This window comes from Athene cunicularia, assembly GCF_003259725.1.
Source record: "Athene cunicularia isolate RWA chromosome Z unlocalized genomic scaffold, athCun1 chrZ_part1, whole genome shotgun sequence".
Classification (NCBI taxonomy): Eukaryota; Metazoa; Chordata; class Aves; order Strigiformes; family Strigidae; genus Athene; species Athene cunicularia.
Window position 1 is genome coordinate 12417895 of NW_020799142.1, and position 23417 is coordinate 12441311.

Genomic DNA, 23417 nt, shown 5'->3' on the forward strand with positions numbered 1-23417 from the left:
CCTATTTGTTCTTCTGTATTAGGAGTTAGGTTTCAATTTGATAATTACATGTTTATCACAATAAGAAACAAAGAAAGTAATTATTATTTCTGTAAATCTAGCAGTAAAAAATAAAGTTTGTGTTTCTAAAACAAGTAATTTTAGAAGTATTAAGAACCAAAAAGCATGTACAGAAAAATCTTCCCAAACTAATTTTCCTGTGTTTTTTTCTATGAACTATTTCTTCCACTGGATTTTCCTGTTTTAAAGAAACGAGCTGTCACTTAGCCAAAAGATTTGGTATTCCTGGCAAGCTGGTTCTGTTTGGTATTAACTGACAAGGCTTCTGGAGACCATTTAATGATAATCAGAGAGATTTGGGTTACTCTATGGTGGTGTTGAATCCAAGTGTGTTCCTTCAGGCTGATTTTGATCCTAGTCCAATTTTGAGAATCCGTCAAGGTTGAAGAAAAAACATTTGTGTCTCTCTAGAAATACTTTTTACCAAGGCCAAGGGAGTGTCCAAAGTGCAATCAGTTAGCATGATTTATCCAGATCATTTTATACAACCACATTTTTTATTCATCCCTTTAGCCACAAACCCTTGATTTTTACATGCTGCTACAGGGGAGAGATGTTTATTACTCAGTTTCTACAGCTTAGCCTGCAGAAGTACCATGCAGCTGAGCTGTGTCTTTAGGCAAATATTATTATTGAAGACAAACCAAGAGTGGTCACCTTTTAAGCACCAACATTGTTCTACCGAGGGGAAAAAAAAAACAAAAACCAATCAAACCCCCCCCCCCAAAAAAAAAAAAAAAAACCACCACAAAACCAAAAAAAAAAAACCCAACACTAAAAACAAAGGCGGCTTCCACGCTCATCTTTTGCCAAGTGTGTACTGATGCACCCATTTACAGTCATCCTGATTTATCTTATAGAAGTATCGTTGGCTGTCCCAGTGGTAGAGGAGATGTCACATCAAAGGAAGGCACAAATCTGCAGCCATCCTCATTGCAAACTTTGGTATTTCTAATAACTATGCCCAGCACTCTGTCATTAATGAGTTACAGCAAATTACATATAAATCATGTCTTTCCTCTGCATTTGTCCCTTCAGAGAGAAACCTTCAGCTAGGAGAGCAAGTCTGAAACTGTGGGCAGTAAATGTCAACTGCCTTGAGGAGAGCTGGCTGACTACATTCAGTAAGGCTTTCCTCCCTGTCCCCAGCTGCTAAAATCACGTCACAAAATAGCTGCAATGCACAGAAATGTTTCTGCAATATTATTTTGTCCTTTAAGCTATGGACATTATTCTCAGAAGAATATAGCTGAAAACTGAAGAAGCAAAACCAGTTTTCATGGAAAGATTTTCCTAAGTTCTGGAGCTGTTGAACCTGTGTGGTTCTTATGAAGTCAGACTCAGTATTTCAGTTCAGGGTATCTCAGATTTCTTTTCTCAGCTCTTTCCATTTCAAGATACTTAGCACTGGTGTAGTACATGCTAGGTACCTTACAGCTGTGCAGGGGATCATGTAGTTAGAGAACTGATCTGTGAGGCCAATGATCATCAGTACCTTGTTACTGCATCCTGTAATTTGATGTGAAATGTATAAACAAGTTTTGAAGCAAAATCAAGACATCAGTGTCTTCCCTCCAATCTGATAGCCATACTCTGCTCCCTTTGCACACCTCCCTCCACCACTAGCCTGTTGTTTTCTTGAATAAGTAGTTGTTGTAACTCTTTTTTATTGAGAACATTAATCCTTTTGATGTAAATTAGGCATGCCCTGGGAACACCTGGACTGAGCTCTACTGTTTGCAAAGACACCTCGTTCTTTGTTCCAGTAGGCTTGGATATCAGTTCTGATTTAAATTTCTCTGCCCTGCTGAAGTTGGGGCACAGTGGGAATGAAAAGAAGTAAAATATGAGACAGCTTGGAAAAATTCCATTAAAAAGTGAGATGCCTGTGGAGTTTTGTGAGCAGGACATTTTAAAATGTTGGGAGATTTTTTTTTTTTCTAAATTATGCTTAAATCTGAGATTCAGTGCATAAATCTTTGCCTGGATGTAGCTGTTAGGACCATGGGAAAATTTATGGGTGTCAGCCTTGATGCAGATGGATACTGCGCACCTCTGGATTAGACAGTGACCTGATGATCTTAGAGAATACTTTAAGAAGAAATTTCAGTGCTGAAAGAGACAGTTAGATATGAGCTGACAAACGAGGCTATTTGTAGATCTGAATATTCCTCTGTCTGCAGTTCAAAACCCTTACAGCCTATCTACTGCACAACTCCCATTAAAAATAATCTGCAGCAAACACTTAGCATGCTCTGATTTCGAAGACAGTGCTACCACAGTTTCATTGTGGTTGATTGCTTGAAAGCAGTGGTGCTATACATTTACTTGTAAGTATGGAGATATAAATACACACACACATACATACATGAGCACTGTCAGATTAAATGAGTTAAAAATACTATCACATCATATTTTTCAGCCTGCCTTTCATGAACAACTAGAAAAAAACAAGCTCTGGAATGATGACAGAATCAGGTAAAATGAATTAGTCAAATTCTCAAGTAATGTAAGATGTCAGAACTACTAGATGAAGGTTGGGTCAATATATTAAAAACAATGTAAAATTACAGGGAAAATTTTGGGTTTCATATTATTCTTTCTAGTTCATAATAATTTTCCAATTATGTAATTTCAGACATATTCCTCATCATGGGTAATTAACAGACTGTAAGCAGAATCACATTTACTTTCTTTGATTCTTCTGATCTTCACAATACTTGTGCTATCTCTGCTCCTCCAATACTCAAGACCTGGTAGTCTTGGACTACTGATAATTCCCACTCTGGCTATCTGTATTTACAGTGGGGCAGCATTTAAAATGTCAAAGGTAAACTCGTACGTGTTTCAGTACTCTTCAGCATGTTAATATGCTGAATATGACTCTGTCTACACCAGCAATACATCCTGTCCTCTGATTGCCAAAAGCATGTTAAATTGCCCCGTGTCCTTACACAAAATTTGCCAGTTCCCTGAAAACTTGGGAAAGACTTGTGCTGTCTGGTGACATGTGCTCAAGACCAGTATCCTGGTACTCCTAAACTCCTTTCCTTTCTTTCCTTACTTTACAGAGAAAAGGGTAAAGTTATTTTCCTCCCCTGTTCTATTGATGTTGTAGGTCTGCCTGCCAACTTTGGCCATCTAAATAATTTTGCTTCACCTTAGAGTGCTGAAAGCACCTGCATCCACTTTACTACTATTTATCAAATTGCATAGCTGTACTGTTGAAACATTTGGGATGTTGTGGACCTTTACGTATAACACCATAGGTAACATGGCTTCAATTGAATAATTACATCATCAGAGACAAGAAGACATTTGTATGATCCCTATTTTACTTTGGTCACAAATAAAGTCTTACACAAGTTATGATCGCTATAAAATGGAAAAACTTAAGCATTATAGCAAGTCACAAAGCACATAGTGTTCCAAAGAATAAGCCAAAGTCCCAATTACAACACGAAAAAAACACATCATCTGCCCATACAGAAAGGAATCCTTGTCCCCAAAATTTGTGTAGTACCATAAACACATGCAGCATCACATGAACCAGATGTAAAGTATGCACTTCAGACAACCAGTGAAAAACCAAGATGGCAAAAAATCAAGTATGGTTGCTGGCCACAGGTACTAAGAATTTTTCTAATTCCTTATTTATACCTTTTTTAGAAAAAGTTCTGGTTCCTTATGCAGAATGTATTGACCTTTCTCTTTGGGTTTTACACAAGGTTCACTGCCATGCTATCTTCTGAACAGCAACTAAAAATAGCTTCTTTGATACTAGATCGTTTTCAGGTTTTCATTAGATCAGAGAGTTTAGAAAAGGAAAAGAAGCACTGATTCAGCTTCGGCCAGTCAGGGATTATAACCTCTGTTAACATGGTTCTTTACTGTGGCAAGCAGGAATCATTCACAAGTCCATACAACCATTAAAAAATATATTCCTTGGTGTGCAGCCATCCCAGTTTATCAATGTCTGACCAATAGGTCATAGGAGATCCATCACTTGCTCTGAGGAGCAGAATATTGATTTCTCCATGGACACTTCAGAAAAGGACACTTGACCAAGAGTGTGCCCAACAGTGAGAGAAGTCACAGCTGCACAGGAGACTCTTCCTTTTTAGTGTCATGATCAATGAACACCTGGTCAGATGAGGGCCCTGGACTTTCTTGTCACCCTTCTTTTTGTCTTTCCAGTCATTCAACTTCCCACTCTCCTTTATTTCTGATATATAATATCAGGAGGATTTCCTGATTACTCAAGATACACTGGAAATAGCACAAAAACAACACAGCTTTGGCTTGCCAATAGACCTGGTTGAGACAGTGCCTTTTGGCATCTCCAACACCTTCCCATGATGCAGTCCCCAGACTCTCCTGTGCCCTGTTCTCTGCACAGTCATGTTATTTTGCTTTAGTTCATAATAACACCCAGTTTGCAGATAACATTCCTCTCTGTTTCTTCCAACGTACTATCTCACTCCTCGGTTTCCTCTCCCTTATGAAATTACCCAGCATTACTAGGCACATAGGAAGTGCTGATGACTATTACTTGCAGTCACAGCTGATCTAGCTTATCTTGTTCTTCTGCAGCTGCAGCTTATAAGGAACATAGAGAAAAATTTCCTGCTGCTCTACCCAGTCAAGAAATAGAAAGCATGCAATGAAAAAAGGCAGAGGTGTCCTGCCAGGTCTCCACAGACCACAAGCAAATGCTTTATGAACCAGAGCAGAACCTGGAGCCATAGCCCAAACCTTAGCAGTAATTAGTAATTCTAACTACATACTGCATTTTTCCCACAGATGCTTCCCTTTCCTTCTGAGAGAGCAGGATGACTAGAAGACAACTCTCATCGCACTTCCTCTGTAATCACACCTAGCCAAGTGCATGTGTTTAGGTTCAGGAAAATTTTCCCATAAGCCTGTTCATTTGGTGCTTAAATATTTTTGTGGTTCTTTTAGTAGTATAACAGGAAATACAACCAAAGTAGATGGAACAGACTTGAGCCAACGTCAAGAAGCCCAGATGTTTGTAAGGTATACAGACGTCTGGATCAAAATCACTTTTTGATCTAGAAGACAATCTGTAAAAGCATACCAAGAATATTAACAGAGCTAATTTTAATAGTTTTTCTGATTTTTATCTCTCTTGGAAATATTAGAAAACCAGCCATTGACATTTCCATTTAGAGTCCCACAAAAAACAAGGAAGTGGAAAGACAGAGGGAAAAATAAAAGCCAATAGTTGATCTGTTTGAAGCTTGGAAAGACAGTCATGATAGTTTATATCTCTGTCCATTTGTTCATTCCTAATTTAGAAGTCCTGTCAAGCTCAAGTCTTTTAAAGCACAACTCTTAGTCAGACTCTCTGTGATACCTGCTGTGATAAGCAGTGGTCATCTGAAGCTTAACCCAAGCACTTGAGCTCTTATTTGTCCCTTCAAGTCCTCTCTCTCCTGGATATGTCTGTGGTCACCATGAAGAACAGCTCCAGTCCTGCTTGATGCCTCATGTGGTCGAGAGCAACACCTTCAGTCCGGAGACACTGTTCTGCCCACATATCCAGACCACTTCAAAATCCTCCAACTGGCTGCACCCAATCTGCTTAAGACACTTTCCATGTCATCCAGGCACCCACAGCATCACCAAACTGCACCATTTGCCAGCTCCTTACTTGAGGACAGCAATGCCTTTTTGTCCAGTATTGACAAACGAAGCCACATCCCTCTTTCAGCACTCATAATACTGCTGTGAAGATCATTCCCCAGAGCTTATTTATGTTGTCACCTCCATGAGCTAGTCCTTGCCTGCTGAAATCAAGGATAAGTGCTTCACCTCAGCTTTAAAGCCCCTTGTGCATTCACCAGTCTCACTCCTTTACTGACTCCTGCCTCCAGGAGGGCTTTTTCAAACCAAAACTTGCTCTTCATTCCATATTTTCCTTTCTGCCTTATGTAAATACCCATGGCATTATCTCCTTATCTTTCTTTGAATCCTGCCTTAAAGCTCAACTTTGCTCTGAAACCTGCAAAAATCTTGGCACTGGCCATAGTGCCTGTTTGCAGATACCACAGCCATTTTAGCTGCCCAAAGTACAGCAGAGGGGAAAAAGGAGGCAAACTCTCCATTTGTGAGAAGCAGGGCTGGTTGGTGAGATTCTGGAACAAAAGGCAAAAGAGAGGATGTCTCTTCCCACTTTCTCTCTTTGCTCAGGCTGGGCACCCTGGCAGTAGCATCTTTTGCAGAGACTGAAATGTGCAGGGATGGTAGGAGCTGTCAGCAGGACAGCCTGCAAAGCCAACTTGTGCATCCTGAGCCAGAGATTAGGACTCACCCCACACTGTCATCAAAGCTCTGCTGTCATCCCAGTCCCTTTGATGAGGACAACACATCTTCCACAAGCTCCTTCTTTATCCTTGTCTGATTTTTCTGCCCAGCTCTTTCTTAAGAACAGAGAGAGATCAAAAATGCATTTCAGAGAGGTTTTTAGTCATTTGATCTGAAGCCCACTGGAATTCTTTCACTGGTCTCAGATAGGACTTTTGCTGGGTGTACAAATAATGTGCTACCTCTTGAGATCCCATAAGGAGTTTTGCTCAGAGCACAACCATACATTGCCATGAATGTGGCTTCCACCGAGCTAGCCCACATCTCATTCCCAGTGAGTGGTCCCTGTGTCAACTGTCCTTGAAAAAAGTTGTGATTTGGGTAAATGTACATGCCACATGCAAGGCAGTCACACTAGTACAAATGTAGAGTACACATTTTATTTTTATATAGTTAGAAATTTATATGTAAGTATAAATTAAAAATACAAGCATTTAGCAATCTGTATACTTTAAACATATACACACTTAGGTTTATTTTTTGGGCAACCCAGGCCATAGGCTGCCAAACTACACACATCATAATATGTTTTTTTGTATGAGACCCTCATGTTTAAAAGCCATGAAGTGTCTTTAAACTCAGAGCTGACTCTGTATTAAAAGATATGGGGCAAACCAAGCAGGAGTTGTAGGCTCTTCTGGAATACTCCATGAGCTACTGTTGAGTGCAAAGTGTTGTGGCAGTTCGTGATACTATTTGCTACCTTTAGAATCACGTTTCTGGTACAAACTCTCATAACTGAGCATTGGGAATAACTTGTTTCCCTTCATCACGAACTGTGCTCCACAGACATCAGTATTTCACCCTCAGCTCCCTTTTCTGAACTACTACCTGGAATTTATTTGTTTAGGTCTGGAGCCAAAAGGTTGTTATTAGACAAGTGAAGCTCTTACGCAAACACCCTACTAATTTCCATAGGGGATCTACCTGGACCAGGAGTGTAGGCTTTGATCCACCACAAGCGACAGGAAAGGGCAGAATCAATTACAAATTGTTCACCTCTGCTTTACTAACCTCTAAACTTTGGAATTGGAGGTGAGGGGTGTGAGGGAGGATCAACAGCCATCTGCAACAACTACCACTTCTGAAGGAAGGCAGAAATGGAGGGTGAGCCTGTCCTGGATGGCAAGCTTGCAACTGTACTCTCAGTGGTGCTGGAGATGCCCTGGCCATGCAAAGCGTATCACCCATAATACATCTCCAAAGGTTTCACAGAGGTCAAAACTACACCTACAAACCTGGTAAAGAACCAAACTGCTTCAGTGGCATTACAGTCCCAGGTTGAGTGGAGAGCAGAAGGTAATTTTTGCTTCTGCCAACCCCTTGGGACTTGGGACTAGTCGCCCATCCTCTCTCTGCCCTACTCTTCTGTCTGTAAAATGAATTTCCATTTTCTTCCCATTAAACAGGAGGAGAGGAAGAGAGACTTGTAATAGAAGGGTGTAAATACATAATCACACTCTGAAAAACACTCAGAAAACTATGGATTTAAATTTTTTTTGGCTCAAACAACCTTTTCTTGAGTAGTAAATGTTTAATTTCAACATCCTGTAAACAAACTCCTTTGACTTCATAGAAATGCTTTGTTTAGGTGTTTATCTGAAGTTTATGCTTTCAGATGGTTGCTGTGGTTTAACTATGACAAGAAATATTTTCTGCTGAGGCAAAGCAAAATGTTTGCTTCACTTAACAGGACTGTATTGTCACATTTTTGTTTGTTTCTACTCATATGAAAAACCCATCTGCAGAGCAGCTCCCAGTGAATGTCCCTCTTTCCTCCAGTTTTACAGTTATGCCAACAAGTGGCAGAAGCAGCAGCACAGAACTTCAGGAGCCATCAACCAGGTGTGCACAGTCCTTGTACAACAGGAACTAGGAGAAATTCACAGTTTTACTGAGATATCAATAGGATGATTAAATTAAAACACAAGATCATAAAACGGTGGTTCCTAGGTCACCGCTATTAAGCAAAGTCATAAAAAAGTGTATAGACAATCAGTGTTACTCATTTTAATGTTTTTAGTCTAAATTTAAAATGTTGGGTTATTACACAAACAGACAATCTGGTTTTTTATTTCTCAGTGATGTCAGGGCAGTGATAACCTACCAGGCTGTAGGAAAGGTAAGGATGGCTCAGAGCTCAAGAGCTGAAAAGAGGTTAAAATGAAAGGTAAGGGGAAAGGTCAAGGGGCAGCTTGCAGAGAGCATGAGAGTGTGAGGAAAAAACACATTAATTTTCCATGCATTGCTTTTCCCACTTGCAATTTAAACACTTAATAAGCTTTCCTCAAATGTTAGGGAAATCATAGTTCCTAGCTGCTTATCTAGAAATTGTAAATAATATCATAACATTTTCAGGCAAAATTTATTAGATAGTTTTGTATCTGTGGAAGATATTTTCAATCCTGAACTCTATTTTTGAAAGACATAGGAAGATATGAAAAATAATAACCCCTGATACTGGAATTCTAGGATTTTTCCTTTCTTTTTTTTTTTTTTTTTTTTTTTTTTAACCCTTTCCTACCAATCTTTAAACATAGTAGAGATGTGTGTGTGTGTGTGCGCGCGTGTGTTCATTTTAGTCTATGCCTATGTAGAAAGGAAATATAAGGTTTTACTGAAAAATTTCTCATGTAATAATGTCATTTTGCGGGATTTATTTTTCCCTTTCAGAGGATAATCTGATCTATTTGATGGCAGAAGACCCTCTGCTGGAAATGTCTGAAAAAATGCATGGGGCAGCATCTGTAGTGATTAGCTAAGGGTAATGAAAAACAAGTTTTCCTGCAAGCCAGAGCCCAGTCCCTTCCATACTTCAAACACTATTTTTAAGAGATCAGCGTGCACTGTTGCACAATTTGTACTAAAATAATCCTGTGGGAATATGTTAGGGTTCAATCACAAAATACTGAATACATAAGACAAGTCTTCACTGCCCTCGCAAGCAAAAAAGCTTCCCTTCCAGCTGGTGCCTGATCCTGCACCTCACACACTGGGGTGCCGGATGGGTACTCAGCTGGGCACAGCATGAACACATGTCACTGCCCAGGTCTGGCAGGCAAGATGGAGGTTGCAGTAGCTTTTTTTTTCTTGCTTTCCATGTGGGCATGATTGCCATGGCTGGAACTGCTGCAGGATCCACGGGCTGAGAGGAGGGATGGAACATCCTGTCCCATGAGGAAAGACTCGGAGAATTGGGGGACTTCAGCCTGGAGAAGAGAAGGCTCCACGGAGACTTCATGGCAGCCTTTTGATACTTAAAGGGGACTTAGAAGAAAGATGGGGACAGGCATTTTAGTAGGGCCTGTAGCAATAGGATAAGGGGTAATGTTTTTAAACTAAAAAAGGCTAGATCCAGACTAGGTAGAAGGAAGAAATTTTTTACAATGAGGGTAGTGAAACACTGGAATGTATTTCCCAGAGAGGTGGTAGATGCCCCATCCCTGGAAACTTTCAAAGTGAGGTTGAATGAGGCTTTGGGCAACCTGACCTAGTCGAAGATGTCCCTGCTCATTGTAGGACTAGATGATCTTTCAAGGTCCTTTCCAACCTAAACTATGATTTTATGACAGCAGCAGGAGGATTCAGTTGCAAAGAAGGCACCTGTTGCAAACATTTGCACACAGAAATACCATGACGCAGGGCATTTCATGGTTAGTTTCACATTTTAAAGAACAAGAGACATTATCTGAATGGGTTTAAGTAACAACACAGTTGTGAACTCAGTATGCTCCGAAGGTTTAAGTAATATAAACCTACAACATGACATTCATAGTAGCCCTCTAAATAATTTTGTTTATAGCAATTAATTCACAGGTGTAAGGTATTTGCTAATGTAAACGGTTTTCATGTAATTAAAGACCACAGTTCAATACCTGAGCTCAGGAGAGCAATTATGGTCCCAATGGCACACAAAATCCTCAATGTGAAGAAAAAAATGTCTTTGCAATGCTTTATCCTGCATATGGCAAACCCAGGCAGACAATAAGCAGAGAAAATACCCATGGTACCCTGATCCACTGGCTTGTATATCTTAGCTCTGTCCCACCATGATGCCAGAATTTAGCAGGGACCATGGGGTCTGTTGCACTGACTGGCAGCATCCTGTTCCCCATGTCTGTGGGTTCCTGTAGGCATACTTGCCGTGCTGGGGGAAGGGGCTGCCTCTGTAGCCTGGACCTGCACAGGTGTGGGCAGCAGGGGCAATGAGGGTGGGGAGCAGCAGTGGGGCCAGTGGAAAAGCAGTAGCATGGCCCCTGCTCTGCTGGTTGAGTCCAGCACTCCCTCTGCACTTGAGGACACTGTGCTGATGCTGGCCCCTGCAAAAAGTGGTGGCTCTGACCTGATGGTCCCACTTTCTCCTTGTGCCAGAGCTACCAAGCATGTGGCTACACCAATAGTCAGAGCAACGAGCTGATCTGGCAGAAAAGTAACGGAGTAAACCCAAAGCTTCATTTTCAATCAAACCAGGCCTCATATCCAGTTCAACAAGGAGTGACACAAATACTGCAGAAGAAAAGAGACAATGACTACCAGGGGAAAGGAAGGGCCATTTATTTTAGCAGCAGCACCACAACATCAGCATGAAGTGACTTTTTGATTCCTCATAAGGGAATAAATGACCCTCTGCAATCTATGGATGGGTCATGCAATGTAAGGACAACAGAGCAATAACATTAGGGATATTGTGATGGGCTCCTTAATGATCTGGATTCATTTGGTAACTGGTTCATCTCCAATTCACTGCAGTATGTCATCAACTCACCCACACACCTTCTTTCCTTATTTAACCCACAGAGCTATTCCTCCCTTGCCTACAAGGGACAAAAACCCAACAAGTGGGATAGAAGTTTAAGAAAAAATAGTATTTATTTTAGTTTAATGGAAAGTAAACAAATGAATTCCAGTTTGAGTAAAGCAAAATTGCCTCAACACATAAAGCCAACCTGTTTTCAATGAATGTCCAATCTGAGATTCCCTAGTGCTGACAGTTCTGTGAAACCTGTATAAACAGAGAAAATGGAGCTGAATATAAACAGTTCTGCAGCACTGTCCTGTACAGTCAATAAAATGCACTTACACATGAAACATCTATTGAAATACTCTCTGCTGCTTTTAGTTTTCCCAGAACAAGGTTGGAATTTCTGCAAACACATTCATTTTCATGTCCCCATTCAGGGTCCTGAAGCCCAAACCTCTGCTGAGGGCAGGGCCAGCTGTGAAGCTGGGTCTGTTTTCAGTGTTAGGCCAAGTTGCCCAGGGCCCTCAAGCATTTCAACGCTTGGGGATACCATCTCTTTGGGCAACAATGCTGGACAGAAGCTCTGACAAAGGCACTTCAACTATTACATAATCCATTCAGAGGCGAAAAGGACAAAGAATATAGAGAGCTCTGGGACAAAATTTTGAGTTTATACACTTAAACCAGGGCTGTCAGTGGGTGTTTCAATCCAGACTGGTGCCAGCCAGTGTGCAGGAAGGCATCCTGGCCTGTGAAAATCTAAGAAACTTGATTTTCCAACCAGCTACTGCTTGTGTTAGCTGGTGGCAGACTGGGAGATCTGGAGCTCCCTTTCCCTCCTCAGCTCCATCACTTGTGCCTGAAGTCAGCTTGTAGCTTGAGCAGCCACTGGGCTCAGCTGCTTGACCCTTTCCCTACCACCCTAAAATGTTATCTGGGAGGCGCAGACCATGCTTCAGCTACTGGCGTGAACATGAGGTGAAAGCTGCTATGCTTTTGCCTTTTCCAGCTGAATCCTTTGTTGAAGAGCATCTGGTAGCACACACCAGTGTCTCACCACCCCCTGGAGAAACACCTCACCCAGCAAGGAAAGCGACAGGGGATTGCCTTTAGTTTTCAAATAAGGTTTATTTAGAGAATGTTTCAAAACGGACATCAAGGTGGTGGGTTTGTCATAGGCATGATGCAAGGAGAATCCAGAAGTGAGGTCTAAAAATGCAGGAGAAGGAACTGAGAATTAAGAAACTGGAGTAAATACTGAGGTGTGCAGCCTTGTTTCCAGCTAAATCAACAGGGACTCTGTCGTTGGATTCAGTGAAGCCAGACTTTTAACTCAAGCACCAGTGGTGCCAGGGGAAGGGATAGCACAAAGATTTTATTATCCAAATAAACAGGGTGATACAGTTTCTTCAACTTATTTCAAACTGGAGGCTGATGTTCAAATAATTAAAAGGATGTTATGCATCGGTCATCATGATCTGTGACTCATGCTTTTCACAGTTCAATCAAGTTGCCTTTAAATCAGTCAACAGACTTCTCACTGATTGCTGGAGCATGTCAGGGCTTCCCACCTGTTTCAAGAGAACATTTTACAGGCATGCCCTGTTCTCATCCTCAAGGTCTTTTAACGCAGCTTTCTCTGCAAACCTAGCCCAGCTGTACTGAGCTTGTAAGTCTTCAGAAATGAAAACAACATTTATGGTAGCAATGAGATATTAAAAAGTAATTAAAAACAAAGAATTGACTGCTTCTGTAACTCCTTATAGGTCCCTTGTCTGCAGTGGAAAGCTTTCTGAGGGGTCCATTTCAAGCTCAGCAACAGCTGCCATACAGAGGTTGAACACAGTAACCAAAAGCAAAAGTTTTCCTTTTGCTAACAAGAGATTTTGTAACTGCTGCTTCTTCAAGTTAACAATCCTCTGACCTTCAAAAAAGCATGCCTAAAATTGCTGCAGATCCTTTTCCCAGGTACACAGCTAAGTGGGCAAATTTTCAAAGCAGGGAGCATTTCTATGAACTCTGATGGAGTGCAGTGATAACTGCTGCAAATTATCACCCAACATGCATTTAGCAACTTACATACACAACTGGGTTCTGAGAAAAAGTTTGCTATTAAATGTGATTAATATCTACCTAATCATTAATATATAATAACTCTCATCATATACTAGGAATCCTAGATTTCCCATCATTAATTAGCCTACAGAAGTCATGACCAGAAGATATCACTAATGGCAACAATTAAATATGATTCAAATATACATGAATAATGAAAATGTTCACAATATTATTGCACAGTAAACTATTTCATATGAATCAGGGAAAAAAAAAAAACCAAAACAAAACAAAAAACCACAAAAAACTAAACAAAAAAAACCCAACTATATTGTAGCATCAGCCATGTATTGGGTAACAGGGGTTAATCAGAAGCTTCCTCAGCTGGCTGACTGTTTCTTGACCGCCCGTTATGGATTTATTTCTCTCTCTTCCTTCCAAGGGTGATGTGCTGGCCTCTCCACTCCGGACTGCTGTGCTGGACAGACCAGTTAAGGTATTTGGCAGTTTACAAGTGACTATTAAATTACCCATGCATATTTTTGACCTAGTTATAAAATATAATCACTGGGTAATATCCAGGAGAATGAAGAAGACTGATAATAAATTGCAGATCCCATGTCACTAGTTCAAAAATTCAACCCTGACAGCAAGCTAGGCTAATTTTCTCACAGTTGTTTTCACAGCCTTTTTAACCTGAAGGAGCAGGGAGTGGCAGAGCATGCATCCCTGCACCAGAGCTGGGCAAGCAGGCTGCCCCATTGACACCAGGACTGTCTGCTCCACAGCACCATTGAAAGAAATGGAAAGTTCTCCTTTGAACAAACACTCTTGAAGATATTTCATAATTCAGCATCAATTGGAAATGGGGATGGGGTTCAGAAAAAAAAAAGATTGCTTTTTGTTGTTGTTGTTACTCTTCTGCAAGTTTTATTACTCTAGCATTGTCCAAATATTTCCAGTTTTGCACCAGCTTTGGGATTTTTTTTCATACCTACATCTTTATCTTTCCACAAGTAAAATGGAAAGAAAGAAGAGGTAAAGAAGTGAAAAACAAAGTTTTATTGATTTTTTTTTCCAAGAAAAACCCAACCTTCCCAGCAAAATTTTTTGTTTCCCTCAAAAATTCTTCAGTGATCCTTGTGGGCAGCTCTTCTTACAAGTATTGGGTTCCCAATGAAGAAGAAAGTAAAAGCTTACTGCTGTACCAAAAGCAATAGGACACTAGAGAATCTCCCATCCACCAAATTCACTTCACAGGTCACCAGGGTGTCCCGATGCCTCCACTGCTGCAGCTTAAGTTTCTCGTGGACACAATAATGCCAAGACCTATGTTTTACCATCCTGCCATAAAATGTCACTCCTGCAAGTGAAACCCCTGCTAGCAAAAAGCAGTGTAGCCTCCCATTCAAACACTGCTATTTTTGCCAAGTGTGAACACAAAAATTTGCTTTGAACTCTCCCATGTCTGCCCTATTATTCCTTTCCCACTCTTTATGAAATTCAGACTTCATTTTCTGTGTGACCTACATTATGTCTCATGTTTCTGCTTCCAAAGAGCATGGCCCAGCACAAGCAGCAGCTCACTTTGGCAAACAGCAGATGATAGAGCACACCTCCTTCCCAGTGGGAAGGGCCCCTCTCCCACCATGGAAATGGTCCAGCTGTAGCCAGAAGAGGTTTCTGCAGTGAAAGCAGCCAGCACGCTCTGAGCTTACTGCATCACCATTGTACCATGGTGTAGACAACACTGCTAAGCGCTGAGCAGTGAGAGGGGTGAGTGCCACTACAGCTGAAAGCCCCATCTCAGCAGGGCATTGTCCTCTGCTCAGTGCTGGAAGAGTCCCAGTGCACAAGCCCCCACAGCCACCTCTGCTGATGCTCAGAGATAAAGATGCCATCATGCATCTGCTTGAAAAGGGAGAGAACTGCCCTCTGACAAGCTGTTAAAAGGACTAAAATTTTGACTATGTATAGCTTTCTCTGTAGTTTGAGACTCAAATCATGTTAATTCTGTCACAGACATGGGGCAGAAGAAAGAAGACAAACATGAAACCAGGAAGAGGCTCAGTAGAAAGGAAGAGATGTCAAAGACAAACATTAATAAGATTTGTACACACAGACTTCAAACCTATTCAGGCTAACTAATGTGATACTCTGTATGAACAGTCTTGCTCCAGTTCAAGAGTGCCTTTGTCCACTTTAGTTTAAATTTGTTCCAAATCAGCTAATGCAAAGCTGAGATAAACCTGGATTAAATCAAGACTGGAATGTACAGAGGACTACTTGGAAATTGTTTCCCAAGGCACATGCTTACTTCAGCTGGCTGAAGCACTGATATATGTGATGGTGTTTCAGGATGGAAAGTACATATTAATAGAAAAGGCATATGAACATCTAATTTAATGTAGGGGTCATTTTGGAAGACCTTTATTCGGTTGTATTTTTATAAAGCATTTAATGAGACTGCAATCCTTGAGAAATACTATAACCAAGAAAAATACTAAATGATAATAAAATGATGGCAATATTGAATCTAGATGAGAACAAAGAGCTGCATGCAGTCTGAATGGTAGAGGATCAAGAAAGGACCTGTTTTTTTTATATAATTTTCATGCTAAAAAAAGCCCCAGATATTTTTCCCCTTAATAACCAGGATTTCCAATATAGTAGAACATGCCAGGGAAAAATTACATCCTGAAGGACTATGGGTGACTACAAGTCCTCAAAGATCAGATAAGTAACTCATAGCCCAGGGGCTGGGGAAGACAGACTTTCTGGAACCCCCTGGCAGGGACCCATGACCACTCATGCCAATGCCCAGAGAGACTAGATCACTCAGCACTCTGGGTGCACGCTGCCCAGCTGCCCAGTCTGATGTAGGCAGCTTGCACTCAGCTCCAATTCACAGGACTCATAACCTATGTCTGATGAAGTTAATGGCCTGATTTCATTTGAAAATGGAGTTGTGTTGTCTCAGTTGCAAAACATACTTCCATTTTTTTGACCTTCATTTCAGTGCTGCAAGACATGTTGTTCATATCATCAATCCTTCATGGCTATTCCTATGCCCCTGACCTGTTTGGTATTCATTCCACTTGTAAAGAATAACAATAATTTTAGGTATCTTCAGTACAAGAAACAAAAATCCCAACTATTAGTTATTTCATTTTAAGTTAACTTTGTTCCAGAGTTAATACTGAAATGAATCTTCTATAAGGATATTTATAAAATTGCCTGTAACACACTAGCAATAGATTTCAGCATTTTAACTTTCAGTTCTCAGGAGTGCCACTAAGAGAGATTAATTTGAGAAAATAACCTGTAATTAGGTTGGCCAGACAAAATTGTAGAGAAATCTATAAAAGCACAATCAAGTTTATGTCTGGGACATCATGCCATCATGCTAGGGTAACAGTAAGAAGATTTGAAGAATTTAGGCTTTTCCCATCTTGAGCAATGTCCTGCTCCATCTATATGACAAACAGCCACTCACTGAGCCCACTTGAACAATTCTGAAATAACAAATGCATGTGAGAGTAAAATCTGGCTAGTTAAATGTTCATGGAAAGCAATTATAAGGGACTTGCTGGCAATTTCAGCCTTAGTTCCCTTCCAACTCCATATGCATACTTCTAGGAGAGGCTATATAGTTGTTCTATTTCCAGATCCTGCAGCTATATCACAATTTGTGGTTTGCAAAATTAGAAATTAATGAAGCACTCTGGCATTAGGAGGAGCCCTTGAGAGAAAAATCCATCAATAAAAGGCTGGTAATTGCTGCCGGAACAAGGAACTGATGGATAGCATACCACGCTGGTTGCAGGTAGGTAGGCAAAGTGACTCATGAAGTAGGCTACATAGAGGGATGAATAATCAATGAAAACAGAGTGAAAGAACACATTGTCTCATATGAGAAAGGCAGCTGCTGCCCATCTAGGACAGAGAAGCAGTAACAAAAAATTCATTGAATAGAATAAAGAAGGGTAATGGCAGGAAGCAACAGAGCAGCAGTTTTCAGTCCCAGTTTGTCCAAGAACTAACATGACTCACAGCAGCCATTGGCAGAGGAGGAGGAGGCAGTCAATTCTTTAAACAATGTACTCTAACCCGTCTTGCACATCCACATCAGCATGTGGAGGGAATGGAGACAGAGAGCCTACTGTGGATGGTACCTAGAGGTGCATGTGTTCTGGGCCCATGGGTAAAGCCAACCGGATGGTGAAGATCTGGAAGTGAAGGGAACATGTAGTATTTTGAGGCAGAAAGACTGGCGTGGTGTTTGGGTGTTAAAGCATGAACATCGGTGTGTCACTGCAGAGGACAGCAGAGCTCAGCATTACTAAAGGTGCTTCTTCCCAGACCCCGTAAAGTAACCGTGTGCTTCGGTGCCATTTCTCTTACCTCTGCTCCAAGGAGCACAGCAGCAGGGGAGCCCACAGCTCCTTCTGCGCACACATGGAACTGGAAGAAGATGAAGCTGATCTCCTCAATAAGGGGACCCCACACGGAGCTGGCACAGGCCAGCACATGCACACAAATCCAGGAGAGCAACAGTGGTTGCACCCCACAGATACAATGTGCTGAGACTTTTCCCTTATTTGTATAGGTATGCTCCATTTACACATTCACTGAAAGCCAGACCATCTCTCCTTTAACCCTGATCATTGAATCCCAGTCAATAATAGAGAAAGGGAACACTCGAACACTGTTCAGCCCTCTGATATGCTGTTTACTCAATTCTCTCAGACTTAAATCTTAAGCTATTCCCCAGTAATTTTGTATATTTGGACTGTATATCCAAGCAAGGCTTTGGAGTTAATCATGACACCAGTCATTGAAACGGAATTGTCTTTATTCTGAGATGGGATAAGCCTACCCATTAGGAGAAAGTTTCCTGGTCATGCTCTCAGATTTGAAAAATGAAACTCCATAGCTGCACTATCCTTGCTTAGACTCTGGTACCACTCACTAAATATTTGCAGAGAAGAAGAAACACAGCCAAACCCTACTAAATTATAGTTAACAACAATCTTATTGCAGGACATTTATGTTTTCTGTATGTTCCACGGGGAGAGAGATCCCTTCAAAGCTTTCAGTATGATTTAAGCACAAATGCTTTTTATATAGGTCAGGAAAGAGAAATATAATTTTCCCCTAGTTTTGTTTGGTTGAAGTTCTCTGTTCTAGCACTTAATTAATGACTCTGATGAAATGCTTTGAAAACAGCAATGTTTCTAACCCCAAACGCATTGCCAAACTGAGTACTTCCTGCTCATTGTCTATTTTGGAAAGGATGCTGAACACACATCCATGCGCTGCTAATAAAACCAGGGAAACTATTTATGGATATGGAAAAAAAAAGTATTTCTTCCTCCATACCTATCTCTGTCAGTTATAGCTGCAGGAAAGAAAAAAGTGATTTAAGAAATGTGAAAAGCTACGGAGAGGAGGGAAGGAAATTCACACAAGACAGTGCAGTATTACCCTAGCTGGAACAGTCAGCTTCATTGGTTGGTTTTGACTCATAACTTCCTTTCTTATATATTCACCCTTGAAACCCAAGCACTCTGAGGAGAGTCCACATAGGGACATAAGCACCCAGAATGGAAATATGGCAGACCTGGGTCAGAATATGATCCTCAAATCTTTACCTAATCCATTGAGTGCCTGGGTTTTTTTAAACAGTACATTTCCCCAGGTTTTTAACCTTTCATGTCTCTTATGGTCAAGCACCTGGCGTTGGGTCTAAGACACTGCAGCCCAGAGGCTACACAGACTCAGAGCTCCCCTAAGGTTTCTGCTGAGGTGCCACTACAAACAAACAGCATTGCCATCAAAGACCTGCCCAGATGACGAGGTGACACGCTTCCATTGTGCCATGGCCTGCTGACAACTTCTCCAGGCAGTGAGATGAAAGCATGCCTCTCTGCAGCTGGAGGGTTTGAGTCTGCTGCCCTCGTAGTCCAAGTTCAGATTCATTTCACCTAGCAGGTTTTGCACCAAAATGTGATAGGATCAGAGAGAAATGGGGGCTTGTAGCAGATACTGCAGCCCAACTGAGTAGCCCTCCTTGTTGAGTGCAGAGAGGCCTTGGGAAAATGCCTCCCACTGCTCTGCAGTGGCAGTGGGATGTGCAGACAGTGCAGGGATGGGCCTGAGCTCAGTTCTTGCAGCTGCTCCACACACAGCAAATGTTGCAGAGGCTCCTCTCCTGCAGGTGACTCACCCCCTCTTATGCAATTTCTCTTCTGAAGGAGCAGCACCCATGATCTGGGCCCCCAGCAGCACTCAGGATCTCACTGACCACCCAGGTACAGAATGGGACCAGTTGGATCTGTTGCCTTTTGCCCTGTGGGCAGATGGTGACAGAGGTATCTCTATTCTACCTACATGTACTTTACTCATAAAACCTGCAGCAACTTAGGCAGCTTCTGTTTTGCAGTTGTATAAGGTTGGCATTCCAAATGCAGAAGAAGCTTTTGCACAGGGAATGTGGCACAGTCAGAACCATCACATGAATCTCATTCTCTCCCTGTACAGCATTGGAGCATCTGCCTAGTCAAAGACAATGATTTCCATTTGGTAAGCTATAATACAGACATGGACATCCTCTCACATGGCCATCCTGCTTCTTCCGAGAACAGTTGCACCCAGATGTTATGGCAGGTGGAGTCAAGAACGGCCACATCTACTTTGAGAGGTTCAGGAAGAGTAGGTAAATACAAATTGCCACTTCTTGGCCAAGTCTCTCCATCTTAGAGATCTCTAACCTTTCAAGGCAAAGCCATATCACTAACAGCCTATCTATCTGTGACGTAAATCAGAATTTAATATTGGCTGTTATAAAACACACTTAGTATGCAATGTGTTACCTCTTGGAGACAGCTTAAACAATGCAGGAGATTTTAAAGCACTGAAAGCATTGTTCTTCTTGCAGGCACTAATGCTTCAGACACTTTCTACCTGCCATAGCTCTTGATTGCCACAGTCCCAAGTCTTTGTGATCTTAGACTGATGGGACTGCCCTGTCCCTGAGCAAGGCCACACTTCACATCCTGCCTCTTCAGCTCTTTTGTTACTGGACCTACAGCTCAACAGTGGAGAAAAGTTTGCTGATAAAATCCCATCAATTTCAGGAGGATGTCCCCCTTGCAAGCCCTTGCCTCATCATGATATCGCTCAAGCAAACACACGTTGCTGGAGATGGCCCCAGCTGGAAACACTGATTGGCTACCACAAGGTCCAAAGATCCTAAGGAATACACCAAAGATGTTAAAAAATCTTAAGAGCTACAGGCACAAAAGAAGCTCTGTAAAAGCTTGTCAAGGCTGTAATCACAAAAGACCACAACTGAATGGTAGGAAAAGCATGAAATAGCACCTAGCCTGAATTTCTTCTGGGTGACTGGAATAAATCTCCATCCTGACACTGATCCTGATGTAGTGTGTGATGATGTGAGTGATGGCAATGATCAGATGAAGCCACAGCAAACAGAGTTAAGAAGGTTTCACTGCTAAATGAGGATGGCAATGATTTTGATTCTGATGCAACAAGACAACCTTCCCTGAAATAATTGTTGGTGAAATAGCAGACCTGTGCACAAGATATAACCATGTGGATATTGAAATCTCAGGCAAGGGTAACAATATGGACATCAGTTAACAAGTAAAACATAAAGCTGCTATTGAAATATTTGGTGGGTACATTGCCTATCTTTAGCAGCAGCCCAGCACAAACACTGCTTACTTAATGTTGTTCCGCAGACTCACAGCATCTGACAAAATAGATGACTGCGCAGGACTTCTCATTTGGCATTTCTGCTTTCTGCTGGAACATTGTGATATTGGCTAAACATGTGTCTTGTAAACATTTGCCTGCAGTGTTCTTGCTTTGTATATTTACATAGCCCATGTAAATTTTATGCTTTACTTTTGACAGAGAAAACCTGCACTGACTTTTTATGTTTAATGCATTCATTCTGATGTTGTTGCTTCACCTATTGCTAGTATGGTCTTTTTTGAATAAAGAATATTAGAACTTATTAAGAAAACATATTTGCACACATAACTCTCAGACTGCCGTTATTTGCACTGCAAGATTCAGTGGTCAAGGAACTAGTATAATCCCAGGTTTTGTTACAGTGAGGTTTCTCTGCATCATTAGAGTGACCTGGCAAGGCCAAGAAAGCAGAGTTTAAAAGGCCGGAGGGATCCCATGCACAAACCTGTCAGCCTAGAAACAAAGAAACCAGTGCAATGCAAAGTCACAAATACTGAATTTGCAAAGCTGGATAGTGCTAGCAGCAGGTGCAACAAATGGAGGGAGAAGGGCCCAGAGGCTTTCTCTTAAGAGCGACATGCAACACCTCAGAAGAAAAGCAACTAGACTACCAGTCTGCAAGGTAATATCTTCATTTTAGGCTGGGTGCAGGCTTTAGGTGGTTGGATAATATTGTTGGAGGAAAAAAGCAAACCGCAGACGATAATAAAGAAGTGAGATAGAGGACTTGAATTGGTCACTTGCTCCTCACTAAAGGAATATAAGAACTAATGTTATTACAAATATTTACAAAAATAAGCAGTCAGGGATTGTAGCAGAAGTATTATGCTCATTGTTTTAAAAACAGATCACACATTGATCTCATCAAGCTGTTACCCCTAGGAAGAACTGGTCATCCATGCAGTTAGGGAAGAGTTTCAGAGCACTGAGGAGTCAAGAAACTGATAATAAAAACAGGCTAAGGCAGAAGGAACCCAACCATTCTACTAGTCATGACTCAAGAGTTATTTATCTGTCTTAAAAGCAGAAACTTAAGGAATTTCTCTCCCAGGGAATCACTGGCCAAGTAGAGCCACCAGTAGGATGGTTAAAATGGAGAAAAGGGCTTTAGTGCTAAATCAGTTATGCATTTTTTTTTTAAGGAAAGTCTTTATTAACTGAAATTGATCTTAAACAAAGGACTGCATTTTCCAAAAGGTAACTCAAATATCTTTCTGCCCTACCAAAAAACACAGATCTTACCTGCAACTTCAAGCATCCAATCTGCAAAGCAGATACAATTTTAGAAAAGTGTAACTGCTTTTCTGGACAGAATGGTCAGAAGAGTAAAGTCTGGAAGTAACATTTCAATTTGATTCAGGAAAGAAACCTGCATAATCCCAGACAGATTTACACTGTGATTGCCAGAGTTTATGTATGTCTCCCAGAGAAAGAGATTCAACAAAAATAGCAGTTCTCCCAGCTTCTGCTGGGAAGTTAAAAGAGAGGGTAGGACTCTCAGTATTAGCTATTAAGAGTTTTTTAAGATAGATATCTTCAGGATCTACAGAATTTGAACCCCTACAATGTTCTCCAATAGCTTTGCCACTACTTAACTTTCTATCTGTAGAACAGAACTACATTCTTCCTGCAATATTTTCGAGAGGGAATGAGGTCTTTCAAGGACTGCCAAAGCTAACAACAGTAACAAAAAGAACAATTAAAAAAGGCCAGAGATCCTTTATGCTGCCTCAGAAGGAAAAGGCGTTTGAGGAAACTATTAAAAATCCTTGTATGCATCAAAAACACAGGTTAAGTCAGCCAAAAACTCCCAGTGGTAACATGGAAAGGACCAGACCTTGCAGTGGAGCAGGCATGTAAGTTCACGTCCCAGACCAGACTTGTCTCATCTCTGAGATAAACTCAGCAAAGACGGGTAGGTGAGCAATGAAAAGCTGACCATTTGCATGGATCATGGGACAGCTGGCAGAGGAACAGGGCCTGACTGAGGTCCCTAGCTAGCAGGCAGGAATTGGAGCAGTTAGCTGCAGTATTTAAATGTAGATATCTCATTAATTGCTTTAATCCTTGGTCTAGGGGGATGGTGGCAAACAAGGTAAAAACTGCAAAGCCTACATGCAGTGCCTTGACTCAGGCACATCTACTGGTTGTTGAAGAGAACACAGATGAAAACCTTCGCTAATACAAAACCACATGAGAACAAAGCAAGTGTGTGAAATAAGAATATATAAAACATGTTCACAAGGAACAGCTAGTGCCAAATATTTCTTTGTGCTTGAAGTGTCAGCTGGGTCTCACAGGTGCCTTTGGGAAAGCAGCAAGTCAGAGCAATAACTAATGGCTCCCTAAATCCCTGCTGTCAGACACTGGCATGCTAGTCATTTGCATACTT

General features: G+C 41.3%; 1 long non-coding RNA gene across 2 annotated transcripts in view; it reads right to left on the reverse strand.

Annotated features, from left to right (window-relative positions):
* Positions 1 to 11392: 11392 nt before the first annotated feature.
* Positions 11393 to 23417, reverse strand: part of LOC113489617 — a 51077-nt gene continuing 39052 nt past the window's right edge. For both annotated transcript variants that reach the window (XR_003400066.1, XR_003400067.1), the window contains one exon: positions 11393 to 11449. This is a non-coding gene — a long non-coding RNA (uncharacterized LOC113489617). The remainder of the gene's footprint in view (positions 11450 to 23417) is intronic.